Source organism: Trichechus manatus, unplaced genomic scaffold, assembly GCF_000243295.1.
Source record: "Trichechus manatus latirostris isolate Lorelei unplaced genomic scaffold, TriManLat1.0 scaffold00157, whole genome shotgun sequence".
Taxonomy (NCBI): domain Eukaryota; kingdom Metazoa; phylum Chordata; class Mammalia; order Sirenia; family Trichechidae; genus Trichechus; species Trichechus manatus.
Genome location: NW_004444093.1, coordinates 4,436,885 through 4,453,795, shown reverse-complemented (window position 1 = coordinate 4,453,795; position 16,911 = coordinate 4,436,885). Strand labels below are relative to the sequence as shown.

General features: G+C 44.1%; 1 pseudogene; it reads left to right on the top strand.

Moving 5' to 3' along the window:
• LOC101349478 (sodium/glucose cotransporter 1-like) overlaps positions 1 to 16,911 on the top strand; it is a 39,586-nt pseudogene that overhangs the window by 12,858 nt on the left and 9,817 nt on the right.

The window sequence follows — 16,911 nt, the reverse complement described above, 5'->3', positions numbered from 1 at the left end:
AGTTCTTGGAGAATTCTGAGTATTAGAGATTTGAATTCCCTATCAGGTAGTTCTAGTACGTTTTCTTCCAGTGGAGAGTCTTCTGGTTTTTTATTTTGGATGCCTGCTGGAACCATCTTGTCCTGTTTTTGTAAATGTTTTGATATTGTCTGCTGTCTTCCGGGCATTCAGTAGTTATTTTTCTCGTTTATTGATTGTAGATTTGTTTGTTTCATCCCTTTTTTAAAAAAAATTTGACTATGTGTGAGCAGGCGGACTGTGTGTTCTTTGTTGTTTGCTCATCTGTGGGCACAATACTTTTCATCTCCTTCTCCAATTGGCAGGGTCAGTCACTCAGATATGGTATGGCAGGGTAGGTCTAGCTGAAGAGGAGTTAGTGGGATGGGTTGTTTGTGGCACTTACTACAGCCACCAGAGCGGGTCAGTAATCAGTGCAGGGGAGGTTCCAGTAGGTCGTGCCTGTGCTGCTTGGTGGTGTGATGTCAAGCGCACGGTGCAGGTAGGCAGGAGGTAGTGGGGTGATTGTTATGTGTGGAGCTAAGATGGATATGTGAGATAGGAGAGAGGAACAGGAGCCAAAAATATACAAACAAGCAAAAAAGAATGGTAGGGGAGTTTGCCGTTGGAACGTAGAGATGAGAGACTATGAAATGGAGAAAAACAGAAAGGGGAAGAGAAAGAAAAGAAAAGAATGAATAAATAAAAATCAGAAAGGTTAAAGAACTGCAAAGTTCCCAGGAATCCCACCAGTGCAGCTATGAGGTCTGGGGAAGTCGCTCTCAGGTGTTGCAGTACAGCCTGGCTAGAAGGCGTAGATGTATATAGCACCAGGTATTCAGGGAACAGAAAGAGAAGGAAGATATAGAGAGATGAGAAACTGAGCAATGAAGAAAGACAAAAAGGGAAAAAGAGCAAAAAGAAAACAAAACAAATTAAAAATAACAAACAAACAATAAAGGCCCCCCAAAAAACAGGAAAAAAAACCCAACGAACAAAGAAATGCCCTCAGGGATCCTTATGCACGTCTGTGAAAGCTGAGGGGGAAGTCTCGTCGCCACGCAGCACCGCCTGGCCAGAAAGGGCTCCCAACTCAAGAAGAGGAAAAGAAAACAAACAAACAATTCAAAACAAACGAACAAAAGCCCCGGGATCCCACCAGTACGGCAGCCCAGACCAGGAAGCAGCCCCACACTTGAACGGAGCTCCACAACCCCTCAGGAAGAAGGAAAGATGGCACACGGAGCGAGGTATTTGAGCGAAAGGAGGGGGAGGTGGTGAGAGGTAAGGAAGAAATCAAAAGAAGCAGGAAAAAAAGCAACACCAGCAGCCAACAAATGGCAGTCAGAGAGCCAGCTAGTGCAGGCTGGTGTTTCTCCAACAAGAGACTGTGTCCACGGGAAGCAGAGGGGGCTGAGTGTGGGTGAAGAAGGGTAGGGAGTGGAAAAGCATATATCACAAATTACCGGAGCTCTGCAGCCCCTCAGGAAGAAGCAAAGATGGCGCATGGAGCCATGTATTTGAGCGAATGGAGGGGGAGGTGGTGAGAGGTAAGGAAGAAGTCAAAAGAAGCGGAAAAAAGCAACACCAGCAGCCAACAAATGGCACTCACAGAGCCAGCCTGTTCAGGTGTGTGGACTCCAAGCAGCCAGTGTTTCCCGGTCAAGAGATTGTGGCCGCGGGAAGCAGAGGAGGCCAAGTGGGGGTGAAGAAGGGTGGGGGGTGGGAAAGCATATATCTCAAATTACTGGTTGTTTTGTCTCCTGCTGGATGCTCCATGAGCTGCTTTCTGATACCCCGTTTGCTTGTCTCCGATAGGAGTCCAAGATGGTGGATCCATGCTGCGTTAGCAGGTAGGAGACCTCTACATGAATCTCTCCTCGTTCTCCATTCTCTGTCAGTTTTCTCACTCCATTTGGTGCTTGGCTGAGTTCCTTATCTCTTCTTCTGATGTTTTAGGGTTTCAGGATTGTTGTATTCTTTGTGTTCGGCTTAGTTTTTTGGATCTTTTCTGTGGAGGCATGGCGTGGTGCTTCTGTCTAGAGCGCCATTTTGCCAGAACCCATTGTTTGATTTCTTGACTGCTGCTTCCAACCTTGAGCCCCTGGAAACTGCAGAGACTGACATGCTCTTCTATGCAGGAGAAGGCTTCGGCTAGTGCTTCCATGGTTGCCTTCCTGTCCCTTGCAGCTCAGGCACTGGGCATACCCTGAGGCCAGCTGGCCTTTCCCATTGCTAACTCTGGCTCTCCTTTTCTTTCCATGCAGACATCTTCTCCAGTGGCATCTTTATCAATCTAGCCTTGGGCTTGGATCTGTACCTGGCCATCTTTCTCTTCTTGGCGATCACTGGCCTTTACATGATCACAGGTGAGTCTATTCAATGGATCCAGCTACCGGTGCCCAGCTTGAGGGTGGAAATTGTGAAGGATAAAAGGAAGTAGTAGACATGGCTTCTCTTTTCATGGAGGAGAGATATGCACCCAGGAAACAGTTTGAGAATGAGGTAGTGACCCCAACTCACAGACCTCACAAGTTATATGGGTGGTCTCAGAAACCTCTAGTGTTAGCCGAAATAGTCAGAACAACTTCTTACAGGACGTGGGGCAGGGCTTGGCCTTGCAGGTGTGGAGTGGACCTGGCTAAGCTGGAAGAATCAGGAATGGAGTGTCAGGTTTAGGGATTGACATAAGCAGAGGAATGGGGGTGAGGATGGGTATCACGTGGGGCGGGAGGTAGGGTGAGCAAGCAGGTGAGCTTAGCTGGAGGAGGGTGGTCACTGGGAGGTAGTGGAGGTGGGGATTATGGATGATAAGACTTGATACTTCAAATGAGGTCACACTATAGGTAGCTTAGGAACACTGGTGGTACAGTGGATAAGTGCTCAGCTGCTAACTGAAAGGTTGGCAGTTAGAACCCACCATCTGCTCCAAGGGAGAAAGATGTGGCAGTCTCCTTCTGTAAAGATTACAGCCTTGGAAACTCTATGGGGCAGTTCTGTTCTGTCCTATACGGTCGCTATGAGTTGGAATCGACTCAGTGGCAATGAGTTTAGTTTGGGTTATAGGCACCTTGGAAACCAGATAGAGGCTTTGGGTTTGAGACAGGGAATGTGAGCCACTGTGGGGAAGGAGGGAAGGAGGGAGTTACATGTAGAAAGAGGTTTTAGAAGAAGACTCAAGAGGTGATCAGAGGAGTTGGTGACACCAATAACTGAGGACACCTTTGCAGAAGTGTTATTCTGCCCGGTTAGGGGGCAGGGTCAGCAATAGAACTTGCTGTTCAGTTGGAGCCCTGTCATTGGGTTCCTGTTCCAGTTAACTTTGTGGGCAAGAAGTTACTTAGATGGTCTGAGAAAAGAGATATATAAATAGCATTTTGAAATGTGATGCGCCAATTTGATAATGTTCCCAGACATCACTGCAGTCAGCTCTTTCTTCTTCCCTGCCTTTGTGAAAAATTCTTCTCACCATCAGAGAACCATCTCCTGGCTTAAAGGGGTCACCTCACTCAAAAAGTTAAACATAGAACTACTATGTTGTTGTTGCTAGTTGGCATCAAGTTGATTCCGATTCATGGCGACCCCATGTGTACAGAGTAGAACTGCTCTACAGGGTTTTCAATTGCTATGACCTTTCAGAAGCAGATCGTCGGGCTTGTCCTCCGAGGAGCATCTGGGTGGGTTCAAACCACCAACCTTTTGACTAGTCGTTGAGCACTTAACTGTTTGCACCACCCATGGAATTCTAGAACTACTATAAAACCAAAAACCCGTTGCCATCGAGTCATTGCTATCGAGTCGATTCCCACTCATAACGACCCTATAGAACAGAGTAGAATTGCCCCATATAGTTTCCAAGAAGCAGCTGGTGGATTCAAACTGCTGACCTTTTTTTGGTTAGCAGCTGAGCTCTTAACCACTGTGCCACCAGGGCTCCAGAACCCTGTTTTCAAATCTTTGAGGGTATATACCTAGAAGTGGAATTACTGGGTCATATATATATATATACATACTACTAGGTATATACCCTCAAAGACTTGAAAGCAGGAACGTGAAAACAGATGCTTGTACACAACTATTCATTTTAGCATTATTCACAGTTGCTGAAAGGTAGAAACCACCCAAGTGTCTATCAACAGATGAATGGATAAATAAAATGTGGTATAAACATACAATGGAATATTATTCATCCATAAAGAGAAGTGAAGTTCTGATACATGCTATGACATGGATGAACTTTGAAAATATTATGCTGAGTGAAATAAGTCAGACACAAAAGAACAAATATTATATGATCCCACTTGTATGAAATATCTAAAATAGGCTAATACATAGAGACCAAAGTTTCTCAGTGGTTACCAGAGGTGGGAGGGAGGGGTTAATGGGGAGTTATTGCTTAATGGGCACTGAGTTTCTGTTAAGGGTATGAAGCATTTGGCGATGGATAGTGGTAACGGTTATACAACATGGGGAACGTAATTAATGTCACTGAATTTTACACGTAAAAACGGTTGAAATGGCAAATGTTTTGTTATACAAATTTAGCCACAATAAAAAAATTAAATTAAAAAAATGGGTCAGCTTAGGCTCTTCCACGTCAAATATGGAGAAACATTCTTTCCCCAAGGCCTCCTAAGCATTTCAGTGAAAATAGAGATATAGGTACCTTCTGAATAGCAGAGCACTGTAACAGGGCAAGGGAGGAAGGCAGGTGGGTGGTTCAGGGGGCGTGTTCAGAAGATGTGTGGAGGTAGAAGGCTGGAGGATGGGTAAAGGAAGCAGGCAGACAGACTGTCTTCAATGCGAGGTCAGATGCGTTGTCTTCTCATCTGCTTAGGTGGCCTGGCAGCTGTGATTTACACGGACACCTTGCAGACACTGGTCATGCTGGTGGGGTCTTTTACCCGCCTGGCTTTGGTAAGTGGGACTGGAGCAGGCTGAGGAGGTTGGGCCAGAAAAAACAGTTGCTGTGGAGTCTGTGTCAGAATAGAACTGTGCTCCACAGAGTTTTCAATGACTGATTTTCTGGAAGAAGATCAGGCCTTTCTTCCAAGGTGTCTCTGGGTAGATTTGAATCTCCAACCTTTCGGTTAGCAGCTGAGTGTGTTAACTGTTTGCATCACCCAGAGACCCCGAGGTGGTAGGGCAGAGGTAGAGAAAAGCAAGTTTGGCCAGTTTGCCTGCCTCCAGCCAAGGCAGTGAGTTCAGACGCTCTGTACCTTCCTGAGGGGAGCATGGATCGGGGCATCACTGTGAGCATACAGGGTCCCCTCCTCACCTCAGGCTGGATTTCCTGCAGCCCTTTTCAGACAGTCTGGACCAGTAGTTCAGTGTTGGCCTGTGATGACCTGTCCACAGACAAAGTAGACAAAAAATGATAAGAATACTGTGGTGAGTTTTCCATATGTTCAATTATTGCATTTTTAATCTCAGATTATGTCTTGTTTACATTTTGAGGTTAAATAACCTTTATGAATTGATAATAGTAGGAGATAGTTCTTTTTTAAAAAAACTGTCCTTATTTGACAAAATTAAAAAATAGGCCACTCAAAGTTAGTCTCTCCCCTCCTCAATTTTTTGAAGTCATAGTTGTCTATGAGATCCTGAGGACAAGACTGGAAACCACAGATCTAGGTGTCTTGCTATGGGAGGATATAAAATACATTTCATGTGTGTGTCCTGTGAAGCCTTTTATCTGCATCTATTGTTCTGTTTCACAAGAGCTTTCATTCTGTTTCCCCCATAGTGCTTGGGGTGGGCAGGGCAGGGCTGGAATGACGTATTCAGGGACATACAGCCAACAGGTGGCAGGGATCCACACTCCTCACCCGTTCTTTGTCCCTCCCACCACACTGATGGGACCAGGGTAGTCCCACCTGGTCTGTGTGTCTCTAGGTCTGTGTCCAGGCTCCAAAAGGCCATTGCTGATAGCAGAGCATGAGGGGAAAAACAGAGATCCAAAACCCAGGTCATCCTTTACTAATTAAAATACCTTCCCTTTGCAAAGAAGCTCAGATACTATCACAAATTATTGCTTTGTATTCTCACAGTAGCCCTGAGGGGCCTGGGCAGGGTTAATAATCCCATTCTATGGATAAGAAAGCTGAGGCCCAGAGGGGAAAGTGACTTGCTCAAGATCACACAGTTGATCACACAGTCTGTTAGTTGGATCCTCTCAGTTTCTCAAGCATCCTCAGAGGGAACATGCTATGAAGAGTTCAGAGCTTCCGAATGTTGATTTTTTTGTTACTAATGTTTTCCAGCTTTTCGTGAAGTGTGAGGGTACAAAGCCTTCATGGAAAAGTACATGAAGGTCATTCCAACCATGGTTTCTGATGCAAACACTACCATTAAGAAAGAGTGCTACACACCGAGGGCCGACTCCTTCTATATCTTCCGGGATCCTCTCAAGGGAGACCTCCTATGGCCTGGACTTATCTTTGGGCTGTCCATCCTTGCCCTGTGGTATTGGTTCACGGATCAGGCACCCATGCTGGTAGTGCAGGGTGGACAGAGTCTGCAGGAAACCCTGTTTGTCTTGGCTTGTGGGGTTGGGAAAGGTAGGGCAGGACTCACATGGTCAGGGGGCCACTGGGCCTTGGTGACAAGGGAGTGCCTGGCTAAGGACCCAAGATGGGGAGGCTAAGTTAGCAGGAGATGTCACAGGGGCCTCTGGCCGGCACCCTTCCCTCACTGGGCTTTACCTGGCAGGTCATTGTGCGGCACTGCCTCTCGGCCAAGAACATGTCTCATGTGAAGGCTGGCTGCATCCTGTGTGGGTGTATGAAGCTGTTGCCCATGTTCCTCTTAGTGATGCCAGGAATGATTAGCCACATCCTGTACACAGGTGATGCCCTCTGCAGGACTCACTGGCAACTCGTTTCCATTTTCTTGGCTCCAAGTCACTCCAAAGTCTTGTAGCTCTGCTTCGTCCACCTACCTTCTTCTTTTCTTGCCATATTATTGCTATATTATTGTTCTCCTGCCATACACTGAGCAGCCTGAGGGCTGCAGAGTTGTTTCGTTTCTTACATTGGCAATTGCTTCCTCCTCTTTTTTCAGATCCTTTGAAGTCATGATATGCCTCCAGCTCTAATTTCTTCCAGCTGATATTTGCTTGATTGTTGCTCAATTATTCCAGGGCTGTTGATGTGTATAATGTCCTTCTTAATGTCAAAGGACCCCAGCCAGTCTCTATTTGCCTGCTGCTCTGAGCCTACTTTCTGGGCTTTTCCTTGAAGGAGCCCTGAGGCTTGCATTTTGCTATCCAGGGTGATATTTTCTTCCCTGGCCCTTTTGTGACCTCTCCAGCATTGCCATTGTATGTCTTTTGTCAGCCAGCATGGGTCAAAATGGTTTCCTAGGATGTGGCATAAAAAGAGCACAGTAGATTGAAAGTTCGGTGAGCACCTTCCAAAATGAAGACAGGAATGTAGGAGGCACTTGTTGTCATTAGCTGAGTACTCCCGATAGTACTCCAACACTCCTACACTGGCTCACCTGTCAGGAGAAAAATATATGCAACTGAGTATAATATGCATCATATCATAATGACTATACCAAAAAAAAAACAAAAAAACAAAAAAACAAATCCGTTGCCCTGGAGTCGATTCCGACTCATAGCCACCCTACAGGTCAGAGTAGAACTGTACCATAGGGTTTCCTAGACTATAATCTTTACGGAAAGGAGGCTTGGTGGCACAGTGGTAAAGATTACAGCCTTGGAAACCCTATGGTGCAGTTCTACTCTGTCCTATAGGGTTGCTATGAGTTGGAATTGACTTGATGGCAATGTTTTTTTTTTTTTTTAATCTTTATGGAAGCCGACTGCTAAATCTTCCTCCCGTGGAGAACCCCGAACCTTGTAGTTAGCAGTTGAGCGCTAAACCACTGCACCACCAGGGATCCTCTTATAAAAATGGGCCAACACTAAGTGAGGTATATGTGTAGTAGGTACTTAACAAATATTTGTTGATATGAATTCTATCCAAGTTTCTAGAATTCTATCCTAGTCTCTGAAGTCCCTGGGTGGTGCAAATGATTAATGTGCTCGGCTGCTAACCAAAGTTTGGAGGTTTGAGTCCACCGAGAGGTGTCTTGGAAGAGGGGCCTGGTAATCTACTTCCAAAAAATCAGCTATTGAAGACCTTATGGAGCACAGATCTACTCTCACACACATGAAATCACCATGAGTTGGAATCTACTCGATGGTCACCTGTTATCCTAGTCTCTAGCACATGTCCCCTTCCTCTCTCAAGACATTTCTAATCTGTCTCTGTCCCAGATTCCCTACATCTTGAAAGTGCTACCCATCAGCCCTGCCACTGGAGAATTTCCACAGTTGTCTGGGCATTCAACCCTACTTGTAAGGGCTGCTTAGAATAAATCTCAAAATTAAGAGCTACAAGTCATTATGATCTTCAGGAGGAACAAGATAATTATCACTGCTCAGCTGCAGAGTAGCTAGCCAAAATCTAAGGACAATGCTCCCTTCCTCTAGGTGCTGGCATTTCCTTGTTTATTCCCCTCTGCCTAGGGTCAGTCTCTTTTCCCCAGTCAGAGCTTGGGGATGGGCAGGCCAGCAGGGAAGGAGCATGGCATGGAAGGGCTCAGCTGGGAGCTGTATCTTTCATAGTGCCATTTCAATTGCTTGAGCAGGAATGTCCCGTTTGAACCTTGTTTGAAGACGGCAGATCTTGGAAATATTTCCCCAATGTCTGCTTGCTAACATGGCTCTTCTTCTCTCCCCAGAAAAAATTGCCTGCATCCTCCCCTTGGAATGTGAGAAATATTGTGGCACCAAAGTTGGCTGTACCAACATTGCATACCCAACCTTGGTGGTGGAGCTCATGCCCAATGGTGAGAGAGTTTGTCCCTGCTGGTGGGGTTTCATGGGAGGCCGATTGGGCTCAGCCCCCACATAGATTTATGTGGGCTTTCTGGGGCAAAACTATTTCTGAGAGTGGGAGGTGGAGCAGCAGGGAAAGCCTCATTCCAGGTGTCCTTGGTTTCTGAACATGTCTTTCCTTGGTGGGAAGAAGACATATGACTTGGTTGGGCTCTATGAATCCAATCAGACTTGAAAAGCAGATCATCTGAAAGCATTTTTCGGAAAAAAATATGACCTTTTCATGCTCATCTAGAAGGCTTTTCAAAGCTCTTACACAGATATTAACATGAAGGCTTAAAATAAGGGTCCTAGGCCCAAGGGAGTTATACCTGGAGAATAAATTGACTTCTAGGCTGTTACAAGGAAATACATGGAATAAAAGGCAAGGAGTGATTTTAGTTCTAGAATTAGCAAGTTTGAAGCAGTAGGTAGATGGGATACACGGGAGATTCTTACCATAAAGAATGGGTTATCCCAGGAGATTGAGTATTTAACCTTGAGTCCAGAACAGCTGTAGTTTTGGGATCGGTGTGTGAGTTGCTTTTCATTTCATGTTGAAGAAAAATCTCCTAATTCTCTCTCAAGGGAAGTAAATCTGGTTAGATCAGGGGGTCTCAGAAGACCAAAAATTCAAAGGTATTAATCAGGAAAATTTAGAAAAGCTTATGAAATTTTATTACTGAAATGAAAGACCATCTAGTCAAATACCTTCAGTTTACACTTGGGGTAACTGAGGCTTACAGAAGAGTGATTTCTAAGACCATACAGCAATAAGTGTCTACCACCTTGGCTTGCTTAACTCTGCTCAAAGCTGGAATTGAAGAACTTGGGAGAGTTTGTTTTTAAACCGCAGACTTGATGCATGACCTTGGACAGCCATTTGCATTTAACTTCTTTAAAAGTGGAAGTAATAGTTAACTATTCCACTTAGCCAGGCTGCTTAGTAATTAAGGTTGCAATTAGCAAGAGTCACAATGGCCTTTTTAGAGTTCTGGCTTGAATAACAGTGACCTCTGTTAGGCGTGTTTTTTTCTTTAGATTAGCAGACCTGGGGTAAGGAAAGTAGCTCTGTGCTAGAGTAGGTTGTACACAACACAAAGATATGTGGCACAAAGAACACTGAAAAACTGTGTTTACATGTGCCATTGCCATTCCATCTCCTTCCGCTGCAATTAGACATCTGTGAACACTGAATTCACCAATGACCTCCCTATGTTCGATCAAATAGGTGTTTTTCATTCAACATTATTGATCATTTATCCTTCTTGAGGAAACCCTGGTGGTGTAGTGGTGAAGAGCTATGGCTACTAAGCAAAAAGGTAGGCAGTTCGAATCCACCAGGTGCTCCTTGGAAAATCTATGGGGCAGTTCAACTCTGTCCTATAGGGTCGCTATGAGTCGGAATTGACTCGACAGCAACAGGTTTTGGTTTGGTTTTATCCTTCTTGAGTTACTCTCGTCCCTTGGATTCCATGGTACTGTACTCTTCTGTTTGTCTTTTTCTTCCATCCTTTGTGGCTGCTTCTTTTGATCTTATTTTCAGATTCAGCCTTCTCTACTCCAACAGTAAATGTTCCCCCGAATTCGGCCCATTTTGCCTTCTAAATGTCTCTTGTATTCATCTACCTTTCTCTATTTTTACCTCCGTAACCCAAGTCTGAGATGTCTTTATTTCTTACCTGGATCATTATGTTCAACAAACATTTATTGAGTAAATAAATGAATGAGGATTCGATCACAGTGTGGTATAGAGGGGAGAATTCTGTCTCAGTTTAGCAATTAACTGGTGAAGTAACCTGAAAAAATGGCAAAGCTAGGACTAGAAGCCCTACCTCCTAACTTCTTGAAGTGGACCTCAGTTGTAGTCACTGAAAAATGAGAGAGTTGGAATAAATAATCTTTATAACTCCTTCTATAGCTCCAATAGTCTCTGATCCACATTATAAAAACCCAGGAAGGACTATTTTTAAAATCTCCTAACGAATGACAAAGTAATTAGAAGAGGCAGTCTTCGTCATTCATCTTGTGAGACTGTAGATGAAATCATAAAATTATTTATGGATAAAAAGCTAAGAAAAATGACAGAATCATGTTCCAGAATGATCTCAAGAGCCAGGAATGTTGAACCAAATATAACAAGCTGAAATTTAATAGAGGTATAAGTCAAGTTCTATATATTCAGGTCTCTCAAACTTAATTGTACAGGATCATTGCAAGAAACTAAGGATGTTTATCTTGGAGAAGAGAGAGTTCAGGGGACATGAGTTGTCTCTGAACATGTGAAAGATAGTAAAGTGAATAAAGGGTTAGACCTGTTCTGTACGGATACAGTGGGTAGCCCAAGAGCTGTGTCTGAAGAGAGGCAGATTTCAGGCTAGTCAGTACTGTCCAAGAAGGAACAGGTTCCCTGTGGGATGGTGGATTTCCTATAGCTGGAGGATTTGGTCACAGGAAATGTTGCAGAAGGGACTCATGCATTAGGTGGATAGTTGACCCCTAAGGTTACTTTAACTCCTGAGACTGTGTAATGTGTAACCAGATGGTGGTCCCTTAGCTTTGTCTGGCCTTGCAGCTCTGGCAAGTGCACCTTTATGCCCTCATTGGCACGGGAGCAAGAAGAGAGATTATAGCCAACCATACTTGCCATGATGGAGAAAACTTTAACAATAACAATACCTTATTCTGATTTGGGCAAATGTAGTGTCATTTAACACATCAAGAAATGATTTTTGGAAGAGTTGAAAATAGAACCTCATTTTTTGAATCCTAGTTTAAATCTCTGTCTGCTATGTCACGAATATTTTGGATGGGAGACCTATACAAGCCCCTCAGATGGAAACTCACGCATACACACACCACCATCATCATCATCGTTGTCATCATCATCATTATCATCCAATTGCAAAAGTATTTACCTCATATATATTTGTTCCCAGTTCTTTGTTGGCTGCTGTGGGGCTTACAAAATAAAGCCACAATCCATTCCTTTAAACTCGTAGTGTTTCTGGGAAGATAAATCGGAGAACACAGCATGGTTTCAGAAGGCCTTCATACCTTCCCAGCACAAAAGATCTGAGGTGTATAAAGACAATGTTCTACATTCTACCTTGGTGAGTAGTGTCTGGGGTCTTAAAAGCCTGTGAGCAGCCATCTAAGATACTCCACTGGTATCATCCTTTTGGGAGCAAGGGAGAATGAAGAGAAAAAGATACAAGGAAAAGATTAGTTCCAAAGGACTAATGGTCCACAGCTACCAAGGCCTCCACCAGACTGAGTCCAGTACAGCTAGATGGTGCCCAGCTACCACCACTGACTGCTCTGACCAGGATCACAACAGAGGGTTCTGGACAGAGCTGGAGAAGGATACAGAAGATAATTCTAACTCACACAAAAAAGACCAGATTTAGTGGCCTAAAGGAGACTGGAGAAACCTCGAGAATATGGCCCCCAGACACCCTTTTAGCTCAGTGGTGAAGTTATCTCCAAGGTTCACCGTTCAGCCTGGGAGTGGACAGCCCCATAAAACCAAATGGGACTAATGAGGTACAGGAGTCCAGTGACAAGGGCCAGAAGGCAGAAGGGGACAAGGAAGCTGGTGATAGGGAACCCAAGGTTGAGTAAGGATATTGTTGATGTGTTGTGAGATTGTTAACCATTGTCATAGGGCAACACGTGTAGTAACTGTTAAATGAGAAACTATTTTGTTCTGTAAGCCTTCATCTTAAGTGAGAATAGAAGCACAATTGGAAGAGCGCAGTCAAGGTCATTGAACAGTGCATGTAGAAATTTTTGAAATGGTGTATCTTTGGCTATGTGTATTTTCACCAAAAAAAAGGTTGAGAAGTTAGAGGGTTGACATGTTGTGGGGTTGTTAACCAATGTCATAAAACAATATGTGTACTACTGTTTCATAGGAAACTATTTGTTCTGTAGGCCTTCACCTGAAGTAAAAAAAAAAAAAAAAAAAAGATCTGAGGTGTTGTGAATGCCACTCAGGATCTCTTTTTTTCCCCAGGACTGTGAGGCCTGATGCTGTCAGTCATGATGGCCTCTCTCATGAGCTCCCTGACCTCCATCTTCAACAGCTCCAGCACCCTCTTCACCGTGGACATCTACACCGAAGTCCAGAAGGGAGCATCTTTGAGAGAGCTCATGATTGCAGGAAGGTAAATGCTGCTTCCCTGTGCCATGCACCAAAAATCTTGAATGATCAGAGAGGTTCTGTCTCTGTTACGTCTCAGCCCATGGAAGATTGGCAGATGCCCCTCTGGCACTAGAAGTGTTATCAGAGATCATCTCATCCAACCCTCAGGCTACTGATGAGCAAAATGAGGCCTGGAGAAGGACCCTGCCCATACAGTGGACAGTGGCAAAGCCAGGATTAGAATCTGTGGTAGACTGAGTCCCTGTCCAAAGTCCTTTATGCTGCCCCATGCTCAGCCAGCAGCTCTTCATACTGGCCATGTTTTTGAGGCCTAGACCCTTCAGATGCCTTGATGCAACACTTTGCAGAGCCATTGTGAAGGTCAGGTGAGATTATGCTTGTGAACATGCTCTGGAAAGTCTAAAACACCAGGATATGTGCACATTTACTATTGTCCAAAGGGCTAATAGACACGACAAGATGCCAAAAGCAGCAGAGCAATGATACATGGGTCGGGTGTGCTTATTATCACGATTATTCATGGAGCAGATGCTCTGGGTAGAGGTTTAACAGAAGCTCTGCTATATCTTTCCATGGGGCCAAGGCAGGGCAACAAGTCCCTGGGATGTCAGTCCAGGAAAAGTTTCCAGTGAGGTACCCAGAAGGGGTATGGGTTTCTACCTCATAGATCTCATCAGAGATTAGGGTAAAGGAAGTAAAGGAGAAATAACAAGCCATTCTTAGGTGACAGGATGCCTGACACCCAGGAGAAGTCTGACCAGGCCAGAGTCTACTACTCTGCTACACTGAAAGCAGACCCATTACCTTGGCTGGTTTTTCTATAAGAAGGAGTTTACTGTCTTTTCCTGTTGTTTATAAAGCTCGAGATCCAGAATAGGAAGAGAACCACTTTGCTGCTCTGCTCAAGCCTGGAGCCCATGGCCCTGAGATTATGTTGGTGCTCATATTTCTGGGCATTCCATGACTGCTGCTGCCCTGAGGCTTGTCCCTCCTTGGACAAACTTACAGTTACATGAAACAGTTCCAAACTCAGCTGTGGGGACTATAAGAGTGATCAGGGGCTCAGAGGGGGAGAAATGAGCATGGCAGGCCATAGTCAGGGATGGCTCCTGGGGAAGGAAGAACTGAGTTGAGTCTAAAGTGATGGGTAGGATTTGGTAAGTGGGGGGCATGGAAAGGGCATTCCAAAGGGAGAAATATGTGAGCACAGCACTGCTTTGTGAAGGTCAGCTTAAGATTCTTTTGTCTTAAATTTGGGTAAGTGAGGTAAGGAAACACAGCCTTCTTTCTAGTTAAATCAAAAGCACAGGTAAGAACAGCTTGTAGGGGAACCCTCCAATCTTATCAGAACTTGAAGTGAAACTCAAAAAGGGGAGAGTTAGAAGTACCTGGTAATGCCCCTTTCTGTCTAGATTGTTTCTTTAAACAATCTTATTGGTTTATATTTTTAAGTTTATTATAAGGAAGAAGGAGAAGGAAAAGAAAATACTACTACTACTGCTAAGAGTTTTTATTATTTATTGAATGCCTACTATTTGCTAGGTATTTTACTATAACTAATCTTTATTTCAGCCTTGCAAGTTTGGTCAGATTATCCCCAGTTTCCAGATGAGGAAATTGAGACTCAGAGAGGTTGTCTTAGTGAGGGTTCTCTAGAAAAATAGAACCGTGGTTGGTATAAATGGTTACGTGCCACTAATCAGAAGGTTGGAAGTTTGAATCCACCCAGAGGTGCCTTGGAAGGCCTAGTGATCTACTTCCAAAAGGTCATAGTCATGGAAAACCCTATGGAGTGCAGTTCTGCTCTGACACACACGGGGTCACCAGGAGTCAGATTGCCACGATGGCAACTGGTTTTATGTGTGTGTGTGTGTGTGTGTGTGTGCGCGTGTGTGTGTGTGTATCTATATATATTAAGGAATTGGCTCACACAATTGGTGGGGGGCTGACAAGTTGAAAAATTTGTAGGTCAGGCAACAGGCTGGAGATTCCTGCAGCCTTGTGTTCCAAAATCTGAAGGTTAGACAATGGGAAAAGTGAAGATCAATGGGTTCTGGAAAAATGTCTGTTTATAGTCTGGAGGCAGAATACACTCTAAGGAAAACTCCCTTTTGCTCTTAAGGCCTTCAACTGATTGAATGAGACCTATCCACATTATGGAGGGTCATCTGCTTTACTTAAGTAATCTGATTTGATCCATGTAACAACTTCATAACAGCATTTAGACTGTTATGTTTGACCAAACAACTAGGCACCATAGCCTAGTCAAGTTGACCCATAAAGTTAACCATCACAGAGATTAATCAATGAGTCCCATGTCATATAGAGAGAATTATAATTTGAATTTGAATCTAGAACTGTCTGACTCCAAAGTCCATACTCTTGTTCCCATAGTCTATTGCCCTTCAAAGTGGAATACTTTTATGGTGGTGACTGGATCTAGGTTATTATTGAATTACTCATAGGTACATATCACTTTCCTGAAGGCAAAGTTTGAAAGAAAAAAGCCTAAAGAATGAATTTGCTAATTATTTCTCCTTGCTGTGGTTATATTTGCTAATGAGATTTTATGTATATGTGTAATATAAATAAATAATAATTAAAAAAATATAAACATATTCTGACTCATAGTGACCCTATAGGACAGAGTAGAACTGCCCCCTAGGGTTTCCAAGCTGTAAATCTTTACGGAAGCAGACTGCCCCATCTTTCTCCGAGGAGCAGCTGGTGGGTTCAAACCGCTGACCTTTCAGTTAGTAGCCGAGTGTTTAACCACTGCATCACCAGATCTCTCTCTCTCTCTCTCTCTCTCTCTATATATATATATATATATACACACACACACAGGCACACACACAGTAATATGTATTCATGTAGAGTTATTTTCTAATACTCTGTTGTGGGGGCTTTGATTTCAGGGTGTTCATACTGGTCCTGACTGGCATCAGCATCACCTGGGTACCCACTGTGCAGTCAGCACAAAGTGGGCAGCTCTTCGATTACATCCAGTCCATCACCAGTTACTTTTGACCACCCATTGCAGCTGTTTTCCTGCTTCCTATTTTCTGGAAGAGAGTCAATGAACCAGTAGGTATCATTCTGGCATGCCCAGAATAGAGACTAAAGGAATAGGAAGAAGTTAATTGTGAAAAGAGAGAAAAAAAAAAAAAAGCCTTAGAAAGTTGTATCAATACTGTTCACACAAACTCAAGATCAAGAAGTAATATTTTGAGTGACGAATGGGGAACAGGTTCTTCGTTTTCCTTATTCATTTATTCATATAGCAGACACTTTCAGGTGCCACACATGGGGTGAGACACTAGGTGTAGGAAACCTGGTTCCTGCCCTGGACAATCTCCCAGTTCAGATGGGGAGACAGAGAAGTGAATGAGTAATTACACAGCAGGGAGATCAGTGCTGGTGATGGACGCATGTCCACAGTGCTGCGGCCACAGCAAGGAGGGCAAGTCAAACTCAGCTCTCTCGGGGGAGTAGGGATGGGACATTCGAGCTAGAACAAGGTTACCAGGAAGGGAGGCACCTGTGCTCTCCCACATAGAGGGAATGACCTGTATAGAGACCCAGGCACATGAACATACGGGGCATATTTAAAGAGTAGCTGGTAATTTACGGCTATTAAGAATGATACTTGACAAATCATGAAGGCCCATTTTGGCCATCCTTCTATGAGCTCACTTTACTTTGTCACTGGCTCTCTTAAAATGTGATCTCCAGACCTAGATCTGGTGTGTTCTGTCAGGCCTTCAGCAGGACATACCTTATTAGAAGAATCCTCTAGGGGCAGACTGACCAAAAATCAATCACTCTAATATGCAAATGCAAAATTCAGTGTAAAAAC